Source organism: Bacillus rossius (assembly GCF_032445375.1).
Source record: "Bacillus rossius redtenbacheri isolate Brsri chromosome 9 unlocalized genomic scaffold, Brsri_v3 Brsri_v3_scf9_2, whole genome shotgun sequence".
In the NCBI taxonomy this organism is placed as follows: Eukaryota; Metazoa; Arthropoda; class Insecta; order Phasmatodea; family Bacillidae; genus Bacillus; species Bacillus rossius.
In genome coordinates this window covers 34,009,963-34,028,003 of record NW_026962013.1, presented here as the reverse complement: position 1 = coordinate 34,028,003, position 18,041 = coordinate 34,009,963, and positions in this window count along the sequence as shown.

Genomic DNA, 18,041 nt, shown 5'->3' with positions numbered 1-18,041 from the left:
AGAAATTGAGCTCGAATGACATGAGTGTTTATAATTTTCTTGTCTTATTTCGGGGGGGGGGGGGGGGTTTGAACCCCCAAAACACCCCCCCTGGGTACGCCTATGGTATTAGAATCACTCAGTTTTAATCATTAAAATACATGGTAAAAAAACCTGATTTTTAACTATAAAAATTTTAATATGTATTGTTCATTTTGTAGACAGTTTGCAGAAATTCTGGAGCAAAGTCAGTTCTTCCATTCACGTTTACGTGATTATAGTTGGATTAGAAACAGATTTGTTTTCCATAGGCTTAAAACTGACAGAGAATTACATAACATAACACATACCTTTGTATATGTTTTAACTGTAAAGAATAGTCTTAACATAACCAATCATGTAGCAAAAAAAAAAAAAAAAAAAAAACATTTTTGGGAAAATATTTTAGGTAATACACATTGTAAATGGAACACTTGAGAGAAACTATTCTTCTTTCTGCTAGATCATCTAATTTTATTGCTACTAAATGATGAGTAGCTGACTTAAACATATTGAGTGATCAGTAAATTGTATCTTTATGACCTGGTTGAATAAGAGTGTCCTGCTGTTTAAGTGTTCAAGAAGTGTAATTGTGTCTGATGAACCTTTTTTAACTTAAAACTTGTTGCTCAGGGGCTTTGTATTCAATGGTGTTGGTAATGTAACATTTTAAAAGAAATAGTTTGCCTTAACAACAGGAGAGTTTTGTTATGTTTATATAATGTATAAGAAGATCTTATGAGGAATTTCAGGAATGGGACTTGTAGATGTAAAACTTTACTGCCAGAAGAGGATGTAAATGCTACTGTGTACATCTTTGTTTATTTTATGAGTTAAACTTATGTTAAAGTAGAATGCTTGACACATTTGTGTTCAATTTCTTGTGGATTGGAAGTTTTAAAAATTAACTGGGGGATATTTCTCAAGGATTTTGATTTTCACAGTAACATACCATGTTGAAGGAGACATAATATTAGCATATATCTGTCGTGTCTTGTATAGCATTCGTTTTTGAGTAGTATTGCTTATTTTGACATATTCATTTTTCTAATGTATCCCTATCAAAATTGATGGTGTGAGGTGAGGGTCACGGCCTCCCTCCCCCCCCTCGGATCTGCCACTGCTGTGAGGCTGATCTGGTGACGTCAAGAGTATGATTTGTGTCCTACCTTCCAGGCACAGGAAACATGGTTGCTCATCTTTTAGATAATCCCTAATATCTTTCTTATGTTTTTAGCCCTGAGTATTATAAAACTTGTCCTACTGCCTGCTTTTACTGACTAAATTTGTTAAACAAATTTTACTACATCTTTTGTGCACTTAAATATTAAGTGCTGGCTTTGCTCTCAATGTGCAAGTACCCCTATCCTCTATCAATCACTACTTGAACATACATACATGTGTATATGTATGCATATTCTTTTATCAGAAATCATTAATGTAAAGGTATTTATTTTAATCAATCAGTTATTGTTAAATTTAGTAATGTGTGATTGTAAAAAAATTTTCAGTGGAATAGTTATTTAAGTACAGAATTGTATTTTAAACTAGATGGTTTACTATTTCATATTGTCAACATCATACCATTTTCAGGTAGGGTACAGTATAGAGTTAGAGGGACTCTGGTTACACTTGCCCTATTCTCGCCAACTAAATAAAGTTTAGAATGAAGGACATATCAACCTTTAAATGTTTGTTTTATGAACTAAGTTTTCTGAATTAATTCATATCATAATTTTATTTACATAATTATATATTATAGGTGCAATATCATGGAGAAGTGCTAATAGGATAGGTATGAAGAAAAATAGAAATAAATCTTGTTAACTTCAGATTTGCCAGTGATTAAGTTTTAATTTACTTTATTTTTTCTTTAAATCTTTTTCCTCCATTCTCAAATCTTTCAAATGATATAAATTTGAGGGTTCAAGGATTTGACCGGCCCATTCCTAAAATAGTATGATTACAAACTATTAATGATGAGTTAAAAACACTTCTCAAATCTGAATATCTAATTTGATTGTTAAATGAATGCCTCGAATCCAAATCTATATCTCAAGCATCATGAATAATATAATACATGAGCAAAAACACAAAATTTGAGTTTTCTATAAACATTCAACCCTTTCAACTTTTATTCTTTAAAATGGAGGCATATTTTCATATTTAGGATAACAAACAATTTATTTTTATATCAAAAATGTTCTCAGAAGTGCAAAAAAAAACTTTCCCAGGGCAACTGGTGGCAGACACAAATATTTATGTTATACCTTCTGTAGAGATAAATAATGTAGTCCTTGTCAACCATGCAGGTGCTAGTGTTTGAATTTCTGAATTTAATCTTTCTCAAATATTTTTGAATACTAAATATGTGCAGGGTGTCTACTGACCCTGGAAAACCTGGAAATATCAGGGAATTTTGTAATCAGGGAAAAATCAGGGAATTTTTGTTTGGTAGGTTGTAGTTGGCAATACGTTTTTTGTTTATTGATCAGCTTGCATTGACGTGGCATCATGTGAATCCCCTCCCATTTTTATTTTTGAATGGCAAATAACGAACAGTTCCCACGTCAAAATTCTTTTATTTACCATCGGATTCGGAAGTGGCATCAAATCACGTGATACAAACTGGTTCAAGATGGTCTGTTATCCTGCTGACATGACGTGCTGCAGCATGTGCTTCCCACTTTCAGATTATACCGATAGGTGCATTTAATTTTAAGTATTTATGGATGCCCCTAACGTAAACTGGACATTTTTGTTAGCGTTGAAAATACATATCACAGACACTTTTGGTGAAGATTCACCATCGTTGCTAGAAATTGGTAGCTGTGGGCTTCATACGGTCCATGGTGCTTTCAAAACTGGAATTTCTGTTACACAATGGGACGTTTTTAGTTTTTTGAGGCACAGTTACTATTTGTTTAAGCACATATCTGCAAGGAGGGCAGATTACATTAGAATAACTGGATCAGAGCTTTTTCCCAAGAAATTTTGTGCAATCAGATGGAATACTGCAGTTGCTGAGCGTGCCATGAAAACGTTACCCCACCTAAAGAAATTTGTTAATGAAGTTTCTATTTCATCTCTCTTTCAGTGTAGTGAAATGTGCTCTTAAAGATAATCTTCTAAAAGTAAAATTGACATTCTTCCATTTTTTGGCATCAGAGCTGGAATTGTTTCTCACAATGTTCCAAAGTGAAGCACCCGTGGCACATTTTCTCTATGATTCACTGGTTTTATTAGCTTTGGCAGGAAAATTTTGAAACCAGAAGTACTGAAGAGCTTTAGGGAGAAACGCAATGAATCTCGATTGGATGTAGATAACCAGGAAAATCTATTGACTGCTAACAATATCAAGTTGGGTTATGCAGTACGCCATGCCATCAAGAAAGAGAAAGTACCAGAAAAGTCTGTCCTGTTACAGAAAAATTATAGGATTTGTCTAAAGGTTATGGTAAAAAAACTTAAAGACAAAAGTCCCCTGAAGTACAATCTTACCAAGGGAATTTCCTGCTTATGTCCGTCTGTGGCTTTAAATTCGGGTGTGAGGAAACAGCGTGTGAAGTACAGTTTAGAATGTTGTCTTCAAAACAGGTGGCTATGAGGACAAGAAGCTGATAACATTGAGTGATCATATCAGTTGGTATGTTCCTTGCAAGATTCTGCAGCACTGTTCTCGTCTTTTTCTCGAGAAGACGGGCGCCTTGATCACTTGTGGATGCTCATTCTTAAGGCATATACAGTAGCTTCCAAAACAGGCCTTCTAAAGTTTGTGAGGATGGTGTTTGTACTTTCCCATGGAAATGCATCATTGGAAAGAGGATTTTCAGTGAATTATAATCAGCTGACTGAAAACTTGCAGGAAGAAATACTGATCGCATAAAGACAGATGTATGACTTTGTTCAACATTCTGGAGGTGTAGAGCAGTATGTAAGAAATGCTAGTTGTAGGCGTAAGGAAGCCCTGCAAACAAAACAAAAAGAAAAGGAAGCTACAGACAAGAAGAAGGCAGAAAAAAGAAGAGTTGAAGAGGAGATCAAGGCATTGCAGTTGAAGAAGGCTTGGATGTTGGATTTGGCTCGTTCTGAAGTAAGTGCAATAGACGCAAAAGTTGAGTCACTGCGAAATTGATGGGAGCTTCCTTTTACTAATTTTTTTTTGCAAAAGGAAGTGTGTGAAATATTTGTAGCAGCATGTTTTATTTGCCATCAATTCGAGTCACTTTGGCCACGTTTGGAAGAAGGTAATTTTTTTACTAATTTAATTAAGTTGAAATACTTTGAAACCCGTCAATGTAATATTATGCAATTTTTTTCAGCTTCTTGGAATGTCGTAATTGTGTTAAAGAAAACCTGGAAAAATTCAGTTTTAGACCTGGAAAACCTGGAAAAATCAGGGAATTTAATTTACTATATCTGGTAGACACCCTGTATGTGATGAGAATTTGAGGATTTGTTGGCCCATTTGTAATATTTTTAAATTTTTAATTTTTTTTTTTTTTTTTTTTTTTTTTTTTTTTTTTTTTTTTTGCTGGAAAGTGGTACGTTAGAAACATTAGCATGGAAATTATTACTCTGTTTCATGCATACAGTAAAGCAAAAAGAAAATAGTTTTGAGGATACTATCAGTTTAAACAGTCTTTGAATTAGATAATCCGATTGTATGGTGGGGTGCAGTTATGAATATAGAGAGAACACTTCTTGTCAGCTATGCATAACTTATGCCTTGTTGAAGTCAAATGTTAAATGATGAGCCAAAAATGTAGGCACTGACTAAACTTGATCAATCTGAGCTAACTTCTTTATACGTGTATGGTTTAGCATTAAACTGCTGTCATTCACGTAATCACTTGGTGAATATGCAATTTCATGCAGAAGAAGTTATATTTTATAACCATAATATATTTAGTATTTTTGTTCCTACATTGTCCTTGAACAGATTGTGACAACATTAGGTACTTTTGTTTTTATGGGAGCATTATGTATCCCCTGCCAGTTTGCCTAATTTTAATTTTCTTTGATTGTATAGTGCCTAAAGAATTCACTACATGTGTTATGTATAGTAAGTAAAACAAAGGATTATAAGATTGTTCATTAAGTAGATACAGTACAAATTATTTGTTAGAACTCATGACTGAATATAATTTTTTTTTATGTTAGTAATATGATTATTAGTGGTATAATTTTTATTATTTGTACAAACTTCAAGTGGAACCTACTACAGCAGCAGTAGTACATAGTACTCGAGATGTATCTCTACATGCATATTTGGATTTTTTTTTTTTTTTTTTTTTTAAATTTCTGTTATATGTTGTCAGGCAATAATATTCATTAACTTGAATTCAGGTCAAAGTAGTTTTATCACCATTGCACTTAAATTTCAATTTAGTAGTAATTGTTTTAGAATAGTATTGTGTTTTTTTATTATTGTACTGTGCATTGGAACATATTGTTTTCAATTAGCATTAAATATTTATTTAAGAAATTAAACATAGCCTCTTGTGTTTTTATTTAGCTAAGTTTTTTATTATTTTATATTTATTTATTTTATAAGTAGAGTGCCATGGCCTTCTTCATTTCGGGTTTAACCTATTTCACGAATCCAACTTTCAGAAACTGAACAAGATGTTACATCACAAGTGTCGTAATAAACATTGTTACTCTGGTTTTGTTGCACTTTTGTTTAATGAGCTTAATTTTTTTCTTTTTTGTATTTTCCTACTTTAAAAAACTGATTAAAGTGGTTTTAGAAATTTTACTTCTTTTGGCACGTTGAGTGTAAAATTTTAGTATACAATGGAATTTCAACAGGAAGAAGTCAAAGGTGCATGCATGTTTGATATAGGTATGTTCAAATGCAAGATATACATCATACGTGGTTGATTTAAAATGAATTTAAAACAATGCATGTAACAAATAATTTTTGAGCTCGGCTTGACAGTGGCTCTCTCTACTGGTCGTCTGTTACCGCACAGCTCTGCACCCCACACACTGCCTCACAATACTCACTCACCCGCCTTGCATACAACACCCGTATGCTTCATTCCTCGAAGAGTGCTTCATACACTAAGCCTGTTGCTCGCCATGCGCTATTGCTTCACTCTCTCAGTACTCCGAGGATTTGCAGGTATCGACACTAGTCTCTGTGGAGAACTGCATTGTCTTAGATACCTGGGAAGCCCCACTCTGGAAAGTTCTGGGCAGCCCTCCGAAGTGTCATGCCATCAAGGTCAGCTCCGAGAACAATGGGGTCCTAGTTGCACCACGTCATGCTGGCTCTGGGAACGTGCTAAACCCTGGAGACGGAGAGAGGTGCTGCTTCTAGTCGGATTACCTCGGAGGGGTGGGCGCTACCTGTTCGGGAGGTGGGGCCGAGCCAACTGGTCTGTCTCGTCTCATCGCCTAGTATCCTCGTGACACTGCCCCCTCCCTAAACCTGTTTGTCCTCAAATAGAGCACACACAACTAGTTGGTGTAGTAGGACCTCAGTGCAAATCCAAGTCTGGTCATCCTGACAGTTTTGTATGATGTCCCTAAATGTCTCCAAGCAAATGCTAAGCTAATTACTTACAGTAGGCCATGGCTTATTTCTTTATTTGTGCAGTGTATTTCCATCACTAATGTCCTTGAAGGAATGCAGAGCTGCTGAGATTACTTTTTTTGACTGTGGTGGAGTAGTCAAATCATTTTACTTCCAAGGTGATCCGGTTTGACTCCTGGATTTTTCGGGAGTGGAAAAAGTGGAGGACATTGCAGTGAGCAGGTGGGTTCTCGAGGTACTCTGGTTATCTCAGGGTGCTCTGGGTCTCTGGGGGTACTTCAGGTCTCTCAGTGTTCTCCCGTTTTCACCAGCCTTTTATTCCATCAATGCTTCATTCTCATTTCATCAGTGCTCTTCATCTCTAATGTCCTCGGATGTCGGGGAGACATGAAGTCCCGATTCATTTATCATAAGAAAGCTTATCTTAGACTTTGTGTAAAGTGGGGCATTTTTCTGTTTCCTGGGAAAGTATTTGTTCACTGTATTTGCACACTTGTAATGGAAGTCATTATCCCTCTGTGGTAGACCTAGTTTAAGTGAGCTAGTCTTGTGTAATCGGTCTACCCATAGAATTTACATTTGGGTCATAATATTACAATTAAATATATTAATGAAATTGGTGGGGAATGTGTATACAATCTTTATGTTTATTATTTCAGGTGTTTTTAACTGATTAATAATGCAGTATTAATATTGGTATGTTAAACGTAGTTCTAGAACCATAGCCAGTCATTGTGGCAGAAATAGGGAGGCAGCACAGCAGTAGACAGTCAGCGTGTGGTGACTGACATGGTCAGTTGGCCAATCAGTTGTGTAAAAAGAGGTCAGTTAAGTATAGAAGACGTGTTATGGGGGTTCACTTCCAATAATTATTTTGGGAGTGTTAAAAGTCCCAATATATGTATAATTGAAAAGTAACAGTAGAGATTAAAATTTATTAGGAAAAAAAATGCAGTTACCAAATGATGCGAATTCCTCTACTTGGAAGTAAATGAGGTTGTGGATGTCCCAGCCCTTGTGACGGGGCAGCATGTTGATAGTGTCAGTGAGTTAATTTGCTGGGAGCAAGTCCGTGACAGTGGAAAAGCGATACGTGGACAGCCAGAACACTGGCTGGATAAATAATGTCAGACTGTTCTTACTTTTAGCCGCCTCAGGGGTGATGCGGAGAGTGTACCGCTAGGGAGCGAGTTAATCAAATGAAGGTTCTGGTGTGTTAATACAAGACCTGAGATTGAACACTGTTCTCCTGGATTATTATTTTTGTTTTGTTTAGTAAAATGTCTGAATTAATTACTTTGCATTTGTTGGGTGTAAAGTAAAATTATTTATTGATAGTAGTTATGGTCTTGCTTTACACTTCTCTGATTCTGTGGCTTGGATGGCTCAGATCTGTGGGCAACTGGGGAGATTGTTGGTAGTTGGGAAAAGGTTAGGCATAAGAAACAGAAATCACAGCCTCACACTTAACCCCCGCCATTGCATAGTGTTTGTATCCCTTATTAATAGAGGTACCGCTCGGTTTTTTAAGTTTATCCTAATTTATGCACCCCGCTTTGTGCAGCGCCCAATGAAACATCCTCGCAGGTGGCAACAAAGATATGGTGGCTGTTAGTAAGAACACAAGAGGCCACGCTGGCACCAACGAGGACAACGAACTCCCCTCCACCCTTCCCACAGTCCATAATATTTCAGTTGCCAAGCGATTCCTGACAGTTGCGTGGGGAGTTGACACATTCTCGCTTGTCCTCACTCCCTGGAAAGCTAATTTTTTATATATATAGATAACTATTATAATTTATGTATGTTTAGTGCTGGGCTCATACAAGTATACACTGTATTTAAAGTGTTAGTAATTTGGTTATGTAATAATACTGTAATTAACTATTACTCTTGATATTTACTGTGGGACCCAAGATCTTGGAAGTATCAGTTTTTAACATGTTTGAATAACAGAAGCACTAATGTTACGAAATATATTTTTATTCACCTAACTTTCCAGTTACAGATTGAAAATTGTTTTGTTTTCCTAGTGTATATTTTTATGTACATAAGCTTAGGCATAGTTAAAATTGATAAAAAGTGTCACACAGAGATTCAAAATGGTGTTATGATAACAAAGGACAATTGTGTTGTTTGATAATTTGAATTTGGTGTGATGGATTCTGTGACAGTTCACGAGGATAAAAAAAACATTTTACTAATATATATATATATATATATATATATATATATATATATATATAATATATATATTCTTCATTTAGCCATGTGCAATTTTGTAAAAGAAATAGCACCAGTTATAATGGTCACTTATTAACATTACAGTGGTGTTAAAAAATATATGTATAGGCCTACATAGTTCAGTTGGGCAGGTAGTTCCATCTTTGGCTGTAGCTAGGTATGACATTATATCACATGGAACATTACAATACAGTAAACAATAATGCTTTACAATCACTTTTTATAAATAATAAAAAAATAACATAAAATTCAAACAGCTACTAAAAATCACAAACTAAGGTAATATGTTGTCATTTAGGCCATATATGTATGTACTTGAACCACACAAAGCCTTTGACAAATGAGTTGGAGAACATTTATTTGTACAACACCAAATCTATTATTTACATGTAATCTTCCAAAGTGTAACTGCTTGCAACCCAAAACAGAGGACTTTCAAAGAAATGGGAACAGTGGAAAATATCTTCTGGGAATTAAAATTAATCAGTTTTTTTTTGTGAAAATTTTGAAAAACGGACACTGCCATTAGTGCATGCCAATATCATTACATTCTAGATTGTTTTCCAATATTAAAAACTTGCTTTTCTACAAGTCGTCCATCTTATATATAAAATTCTCGTGTCACAGTTTTCGTTGCCATACTCCTCCGAAACGGCTTGACCGATTTTGATGAAATTTTTTGTGCTTATCCGGTATCTATGAGAATCGGCCAACATCTATTTTTCATCCCCCTAAATGTTAGGGGTAGTCCACCCCTAAATTTTTTTTTTTATTTCCAGTTTTTGGTAGGAAATCACCATGGCAACGGCTGTTGCTTTGTTGATGCTTCATTCGTCTCTATGGCAACGGCTATTTCATTGTTAGTGCAGTCCTCATCACCGTTGAAATTTTGCAAGTGGTAGTGGGAGGGGGAGGTGTGGTGGTAGTGGGAGGGGGAGGTGTGGTGGTAGTGGGGGGTGGAGGGGGAGGTGTGGTGGTAGTGGGAAGGGGAGGTGTGGCGGGAGTGGGAGGGGGAGGTGTGGTGGTAGTGGGGGGTGGAGGGGGAGGTGTGGTGGTAGTGGGAAGGGGAGGTGTGGCGGGAGTGGGAGGGGGAGGTGTGGCGGTAGTGGGCAGGGGTAGGGGGAGGGTGGGAGAGGGACCGCCGACGCCAAGCAGATTTTTTCGCGAAATATGCCCGCCCCTAATGTTCCTTATGTTACGCAGGATGACATTTTCCGAAAATTAGATCTAATGGGTGGTTAAAACCAGGCAACAGTGGGTACTTTGTCTGCATGAGAACAGTATTTTGCATTGTTCATGCCTTCTGCGTCTCCATGGCAACGGGCATCGCGCGGCAGTGGCGTACCCATTTTCTCTCCGGTACATTATACAGCATTGTAATAAATTTTCACTGAATTTTTTTTTTTATTTACCATTACTATAAATGGGAGATGTGGCTTAATTTTTTTCCATTAGTACCTATAGCCGTGCGAAGCCGGGTCGGGCAGCTAGTCCTATTATAAAAGTGTAGGGGGGAAAAAAATAGTAACAGCTGTCATGCAGTTAAAAAAAAAAAATCTTGCATCAGCCCACAGTTCTGAGTTTTGAACAGCAGCAGTTTCATTTTGGTAGGTGTGATTTATTTGTGAACATATTTTACATTTATCCTGTTGGCCATCAACAATTACTCAGTATGAAAATATTTACATAACATCACAAGTGAACAATGTTATGTGGTACAACACATGAGTTTGTCAAAGCTACCACCAGCTAGTTATTTGTAATGGTGAACAGTTATATGTAACTGCATGTGAAGAGTGGCCAGTAGAAAAAGATTTGTTCAAAAAACACGCATTCAGTTGAGCATTTTTGGCCAGAGTGTAGTTGGCACTATTTGTACAAAGCCCGTACTAGTGGAAAGGTTAGGTGGACTTTCATAGTTGGCCACCAGGAAGGCACTATAAATGCTACGAGTGGTGGCGGCAGTCCTGGTGGTGCGAGATATTGGAGATGTGACCGAAACACACTTAGTGATTGAGTGTTACAAGTGGGTTTTGGTCTTGTGATATATACTTATTTTATGAGGTTGGTATCAAGATGCCTCCCAACGTTTTTGAATTAAGGAAACCAATTGTTATATGTATTTCTTTTTAAAAATGCCTTGATTTTTGTCCAAAAAAAATGTTAAGCTAAAGTAAACATGATCAAATTTTACTTCAAATTACCTTCAATGTTCATTGGCTTAATTCCTTGAATGGCACGTCACTTAATTGTCACATCCGCAGTTATCTTTTGGCGTATTATGTTATGGTTACCACTCAAATCTCATAGTGGCCTCTATATGGTGAACCTTTTTATGACAAATACTGCTTTAATATGAATGCTAAATCTCACAAACTGTTACTTCCAGTCAAAACAATATCCAACACAAGTCATTTTAACCTTCACATAACAAACATGTTTCATCTCTTTTGGGTGAAAGTTCCTTTAAAACAAAGAGACGGAAGTATCAATTTATATTATTTTTATTAAAATAATAGTCCTAATTATTTAATTGTTTATCAACAATGTTCTAAACTAAACAAGCAACCGTTAAAAATATTTTATTTAAACAACACAAATAAGTAATAGTAATGTCTAGTGGTGATTCACAGCAGAAATAAAACAGTACAAAACTATGCCACAAAATCTTAATACTTTTGATAAAGTAACAGGTGTGAACAATAAAAGTACATAATCATCTAATTTCTTGAAGATTTATGTGATGTATGTATATTTGTTACGTTGCAAGTTTGTTTGGCTCGCTACCTTGCGTAAAATATTATTTTACAGAATATTATGTGCTGAGTGACATAATTTCATGACATTGGGGATTTTGGTACACCACTATTGTGAACAAAAAATATTATTTACAGATGCTTGGTTAATGGACACCTTAACTTGAATTAAAACACTCTTTTTTTAAAGACATTACCAAGTCATTGCTAGTACATTGAGCAGCATGGTGGTAATATATTCCCAGTTGTGCAGGCTGTACTTTACATCTATTTCATAAACACGTCAGTCAGTTTTTCTCCGGACGACGTGAGGTACAAGAATGTAATATTGGTTTTTAAACTATGTAAAACAGGTCTTCAAGATGTGCGAAAAAGTTGACGTCAGCCGGGGCTTCGCCCCATGAGCCTGGTCACCCTCTGTTTTCCTCCCCATCCCTATCCTGCCCGGCATTTGTACCGATACGTACGTAGTCGTGTGTGTGTTTGAATTGCGCGCCACAAACTGCCGCAAGAGGGCGCTTAGCTTCAGTGCTCCGTACCACTAAAACACCTAAATTAATATTGTAAGCCTTTTTCTTTTAACCCCTAAGTAATGTTATGGCAGGTCAGCCGAGTGCGTGTTCTTTTGATTCTTAATTAGATAATTTTAGTAAAGTAAGTGCAAGCACGGTCAATGACACACCCTAGCGGGCGATGACGGAACTAATATAAAACTTTATTTAAACTGTTTTCCATGTACAAGTAGTTATTACAGAAAGTCTGGTCGTGGGTATGTATGTATTAATTTTGTAAAAGGTTCATGTTATTCTTTCTAATAACCCGGGGCACGCAGTCTTACCAGTGATAACGGTAATTGTGTTCGGCGCGGACGCCATGTTTCCTGCCGCGAGCCTTGGCTCACCCCAGTCTCCTTCAGCCGGCCGAGGGCGGACGTCTCCGCAGACGGGGACATCAACGTTGATTCACTGATAGATAGTTCTGTATATTTAATTAATCTAAACCGCTTTATTAGTATCCTCGGGGCCTCTCTCGGTCGGTGGGGCTGTGTATTAAATAGTTTCTATACTCCCAGGAGTTTTTAGCATTCACTCTACGTAAAAGCTTGGGGTGGCCACGTGTGTGGTCCGCATCGTCAATCTATACCAATTCGTGCCTCGGGCGTTTCAACCGTGTAAGAGGGCGTGTAAAGTCTAAATAAATCAACTTAAACGAGTCACGTGTTTTTGTGTTTGGGGGCCACGTGGGTCCTTCCTCCGGTCAGCGGCGTGTGGGACGCCCTAAGAGCCCACTGCGATTAGGTAGGAGCATGCCGGAAGCTAAGAGCGAGCTAGGTACAGGTACAGGTGTCAACGCCAGAGTCAGGAGGGCCAATATCTCGCCGCACACGGGCCACGTGACGCCCTGAGTAAGAGTTTCCCGTCAGGTCTACGTGCCCACTCACGTGGTGGCACCCACTAATTCCGCAATCAGTATAAAACGCAACACCGGTAGGCCCTCAAAGTGTGGGAGCAATATGTGACTGCAAAACTTTGCTGAAGAAAATTACAGAACAGATGCGTGGTTGGATACTGTCCTTTGTTTAAAATGAAGGTGAGAAAGAAGGAATAAAAAAAAAATTACTTTATTTTTATAGTTGTGTGACACATAATTTGTTTAAGTTTTTAGTTGAAATTGTTATTATCAAAGTTAACACTTGTTTGTCAAGTTGGCTACTGAACGTAACAGACTGGTCCTGACATTAAGCCCTGCCACAATCATGTCAGTGCTTGTTTTGTTTACGGAAGTGGAGATTTATCACATAAGTGGAGACAAATGTCAAGAGTATCTACACCACAAACAGTGGGAAAGGGAAAGTTTTGTGAATGCGTTGGCAACACAGATTGGAACCTAGAATCTTTCACTTTTTTCTCTCATTGTTTTTCATTTTTTCCATGCTGGTGTGGTTCAAGTAGCATGCCATAATGGCTGCGTCAATTCATAATTCCGCTAAATGTGCGTTCCATTGTACGTTTTCGTCATGCAGATATTCACGAAGGAATTTTTTCCCTTCTGTACAAGGCATTCTTCTAATTGACTATTTCTCACTGCTCTGCAGTTAATGCTGATGCACACTGCGGGACTTTGAGACGTCTTGGATGGGCAATTTAAAACAAATGTAGGGGCATGCTGACAAGCAGAGCCTGCTTGCTTCATCGTAACACTCACCCTCACACAGCACTTTAAACCAAAGCAATCCTCAAAAGTTTAAAGTGGGAAGTTTGTAACCATCCACCATACAGCACAGACCTTGCACACTGAGACTTCCACCAATTCCTTTTACCTGAGAAACATTTTGTAGGGCAAAAATTTTTGACGATGATATCAAACAGGAGTTAAAATGCTGTTTCGACAAAAGACGGTAAACTTATATGACTGTGGGCTACAAAAGCTTGTATCCAGATATAACGAATGCTTAGACAATGGCAGCAACTATGTCAAAAAATAATGCATGTACATACCAGTAAGTAATTTGGAATGGACATTTTATCAATTTAGAATTTTTTGAATGAGTATGTGGCATTGTATCTTTACTTTTCGAAATTCTTTAATATGATGGCATGCATGCGGGCACGGACCCGCATGGATTAGCTCAGCATGCCCATGTTATTTCGTACGACCAATAGAAGCGGAGTATGTGATTGCATATTAGCCATATTTATGATTTTAAAATGTTAATAATTGTTGGATTAAAAATAGCTGGTGTTTATTGTTACTTTGTGGTTTACTTTTAATTCTGACTATGTTATGTTCTCTTTTAGGGTAGGGGGGTGGCATTATGGTGGCAGTTGGTAACTATTAATGTTTATCAGTCATATGATATCAATAAGTTGTTGAGATATTATAATGCTCAGATATTTGCTGCTTGAAAAAAAGACTGCAAAAAGAGACTAGTGATATTTGTAAATAAAAATTACTGGAATATGTTTCGAGGTTAGAATTGTTCACTAAAATTTTTTACATAAACTAGTATATCCCTAATCAATGTATATGAAAAAAATGCAAAGTAACTAAAAAAAAAAAATAACAATTCTTATTTGCTCCTGGAAATAAAATGAAGTATGAAAAATTTATGGCCATTGCTACTTGCACGAGTATCAGGGAAGTAAAAGTTTTTATATTGTTCATGAATTTCGAAGTTGAATATTTCTTTGCAGGGTTTATAGCTTGCTTGGCTAATGTGATACCTGCCATTTGAAAGTATACGAGTGACACACTTTTCTGTCATTTGGCAAAACTTTTTGGCACAAAATATTTCCTTAATTTTTTCACGGAACTGTAAGAGAGACGTAACAACTCTCAAGACCTCTTTTGTTAATAATCTCATTGCAAACAACTTACATTCTTATCATTTCTTGCCTACGCTTTGCTGTTTTCGTGATATAATGCAAGATATAAGCACATTTCAAAGGCCAAGGAACGTAACTCTGATTCTAATGGTTTCTAATGAAGAAACGTGATTTTATTAACGGACGTTTTCCAGGAACCTGCCCATTAAACGAGTACTTATTGTTAATATTAAGATCCTTTTTTTTTCCAGAAGCTAATGTGACAATTTCACCTCCACTGTAACTCCCATGTAAAAACAAAAAAACAAAATTTCAGTCTCTTTAGTTCTGTCATATGAAGGTTTTACTCTACCTGTGACCTGTGACTACCTTAAAATCTTCAGTTGTCATCAAAGTGAAGTCTTGAATAAATGTAAGAAATTCCTGAATCCAACTGTGATGGGAGGCAAAATGATCTAGCTCAGTGATGGCCAACTTCATTCTTTAAGACTGCCAGATTTTATTTCTCACAACAATTTCTTGGTGTTATATTATTCGGTAGAATAACCAGTAAATGTTTTGAAGAAACAAAAAATTATTCTCTTAAAAATAGTACAGTAGAACCCTGATTATCCGCGACTCGATCATCCGATTCGCGGATTAACCGCGATTTATGTCCATCAAGTCCAATTTTTTAGTTACATATAACCAATTATTCAAAATGTATGTAAATGTTAAAATACTTTGCAAAATGTATGTTGGTCAAAGTACTTTGACTCAGTTATGTTTATATACACAGAAAGTTTAAAAAAAAATACTAGTACATACATACGTATGTACATAATATTTTTGTGTTCCATGTTACGTGAATAGATTATACACTGGTGCGCGATTCCACGTCCGCATGACCGGACTGTACACTCCCGCGCGCAGCACGGCGCCGTGCCACAGAGATTACCCGGCGCATGGAGACAGTCCATTCCATTAGTGTACGTTGTTGAAGCGTGAAGGTGGTGATAATTTTATGTATTGTAACAGTGATCTGCATTCCGATGGATTATACCGTTGTGTTGTGCGGAAGTGTTGAGCGCAACATTTCATAATGTCATCAAATGAACAGAAAAGAAAGCGAGTGGTACTGTCCATCGACAGCAAAACAAAAATTATAGAAAGATTTCAGAGTGGAGAAACGATTGCAAACTTGCGACTGAGTTTAATGTCGGTAACACAACAGTGCGCGACATCATAAAAAATCGCGAAAAAATCCTTCAGTTTGCTTCACAGGCTGACACTTCAAGTGGATTAAATAAACGCAAGACGATGAACGAATCCACATTTAGCAGCTTGGACACTTGTTTGTTTGAATGGTTTCAACAGAAAATGTCGGAGGGTGTAGCATTAAGTGGCGTAATTTTATCACAGCAGACGTAATTTTTTTTTAAAAAAACTAGGTTTGACAGAAGAACCATTTTCCTGTTATATTACTTCTCCGTTATTTTATTAGCACTGACTGTACTGAAGTGTGTGTGTTGCAACTAGTGCTTGGCACGCAAGATAAATTCAGCCTATCACTTGCTGACGCGGCGCAGTGATACGACGGTGTTTGTTTATTTCAAAACTCAGCTAAGAGTGAACGGAGAATAGATATAACGACCCCTCACGGTTCCCGAGATTAGGGTCGTTATAAAGAGGTGGTCGTTATAAGATTTCCGACCCATCTGCAACACTAGGCCGTTTTTGCACTAATTCCACGTTCAGCAAGCTAAAAATAAAAAATCTAACATTTTAAATTCATATAAATAAAGGGGGATAAAAACACCGTGAATTATACGAGACAGAGACACCGTTTCAAAACCATCAATTCAAGTCTCAATGCACTGGTATGAAAAATCTTATCTCGAAAAGAATTTTGAAGGCAGTCGTTCTGTAAAACAATAACCAGCCCGATGGTGTTACTGACAACAGAGCAATGAGCTAAGTGTGGCAGCGTCGCTTACACGCGATGAAAAGAATGCGTGACCTTGGCAGCTATCAGCTGTCTTGGGCCCTCGGACTGGCAGGCGGCTAGTCACACACCTCGGTGCAACAACGACTCGCGTGCCCACGTCTCCGCACACGAAAGACTTAAAAACCACTGCTGCCCAGCACTAAGCAGTCCGCTTCTATGTCAACAACGCACACGTACACAAAGCATGTGTATATATGTAATCTCCGAATGTCCACAGATGGCTGTCTGTGTGCTAATGACCTTTGAGGCAAGCATGACTCGGCTAACCGCGATTTTCGATTATCCGACTCACTCGTCCCCTTCATTAACACGGATAATCGGGGTTCTACTGTATTTACAAAATATTAAAAACATTTAAATGTAAAGAGAATTACAATCAAACAAATTATAACATTTTTTTTTTCTTTGAGAATATCATGGCTTTTGAATAGTATCTGCAGACAACTTATTCTACATACATTTAAATAATTGCAGTAAAACCCTGATAAGAAGTTTCTCAAGGTTCTTATAGAACGGAAAACTTATTTAAGGGGTTAAAAATTATTTTTTTTGATAGGTCAGGTGCTAAATTTTTTAATCGTATTATGCAAGAAATCTTCTCTTAAGTGGGAATTTCTTAAGCGAGTTTTACTATACTGGCTAAAACACAGTATACCTATTATATGTTGAAAGATTCTTTGAATGGGCCGTAAGAAAAGTTGCGGGCCGCCAGTTGGTCATCACTGGTCTAGCTTGTGAGGCACAGCCTTCAATGTGCATAATAATGTTAAAAACCTTGACATCACATACACACTTAAAACATATTTTCAGTGACATTAACATATGTAGTCTATGAACTCTGTGACTTGCTGCAAATATTTTATCATTCATAGTATAAAAAAAAAGTGTGTACTGAAAATTGTCAATCCTAATTTTGTGTTCAACGCTGTGACTTTATAATTAATTCATTTTGCAGAAAACTGTAGACAAGTGTGTGAAGTCTTTCTATTATTTTCGCCGTCTTTCTTTGGGGAATGCGTCAGTTGTTAGTTGCAGGAGCTTCATTATTTTCTACTTTTGGTTTGCAGTCAAGCAAAGATTACATACTTTCGATAATTTATTTTAAAAATTTTAATGATGCTGTTTGAAATAATTTTTTTCAATGAAAAAAAAATATATTTCTTACT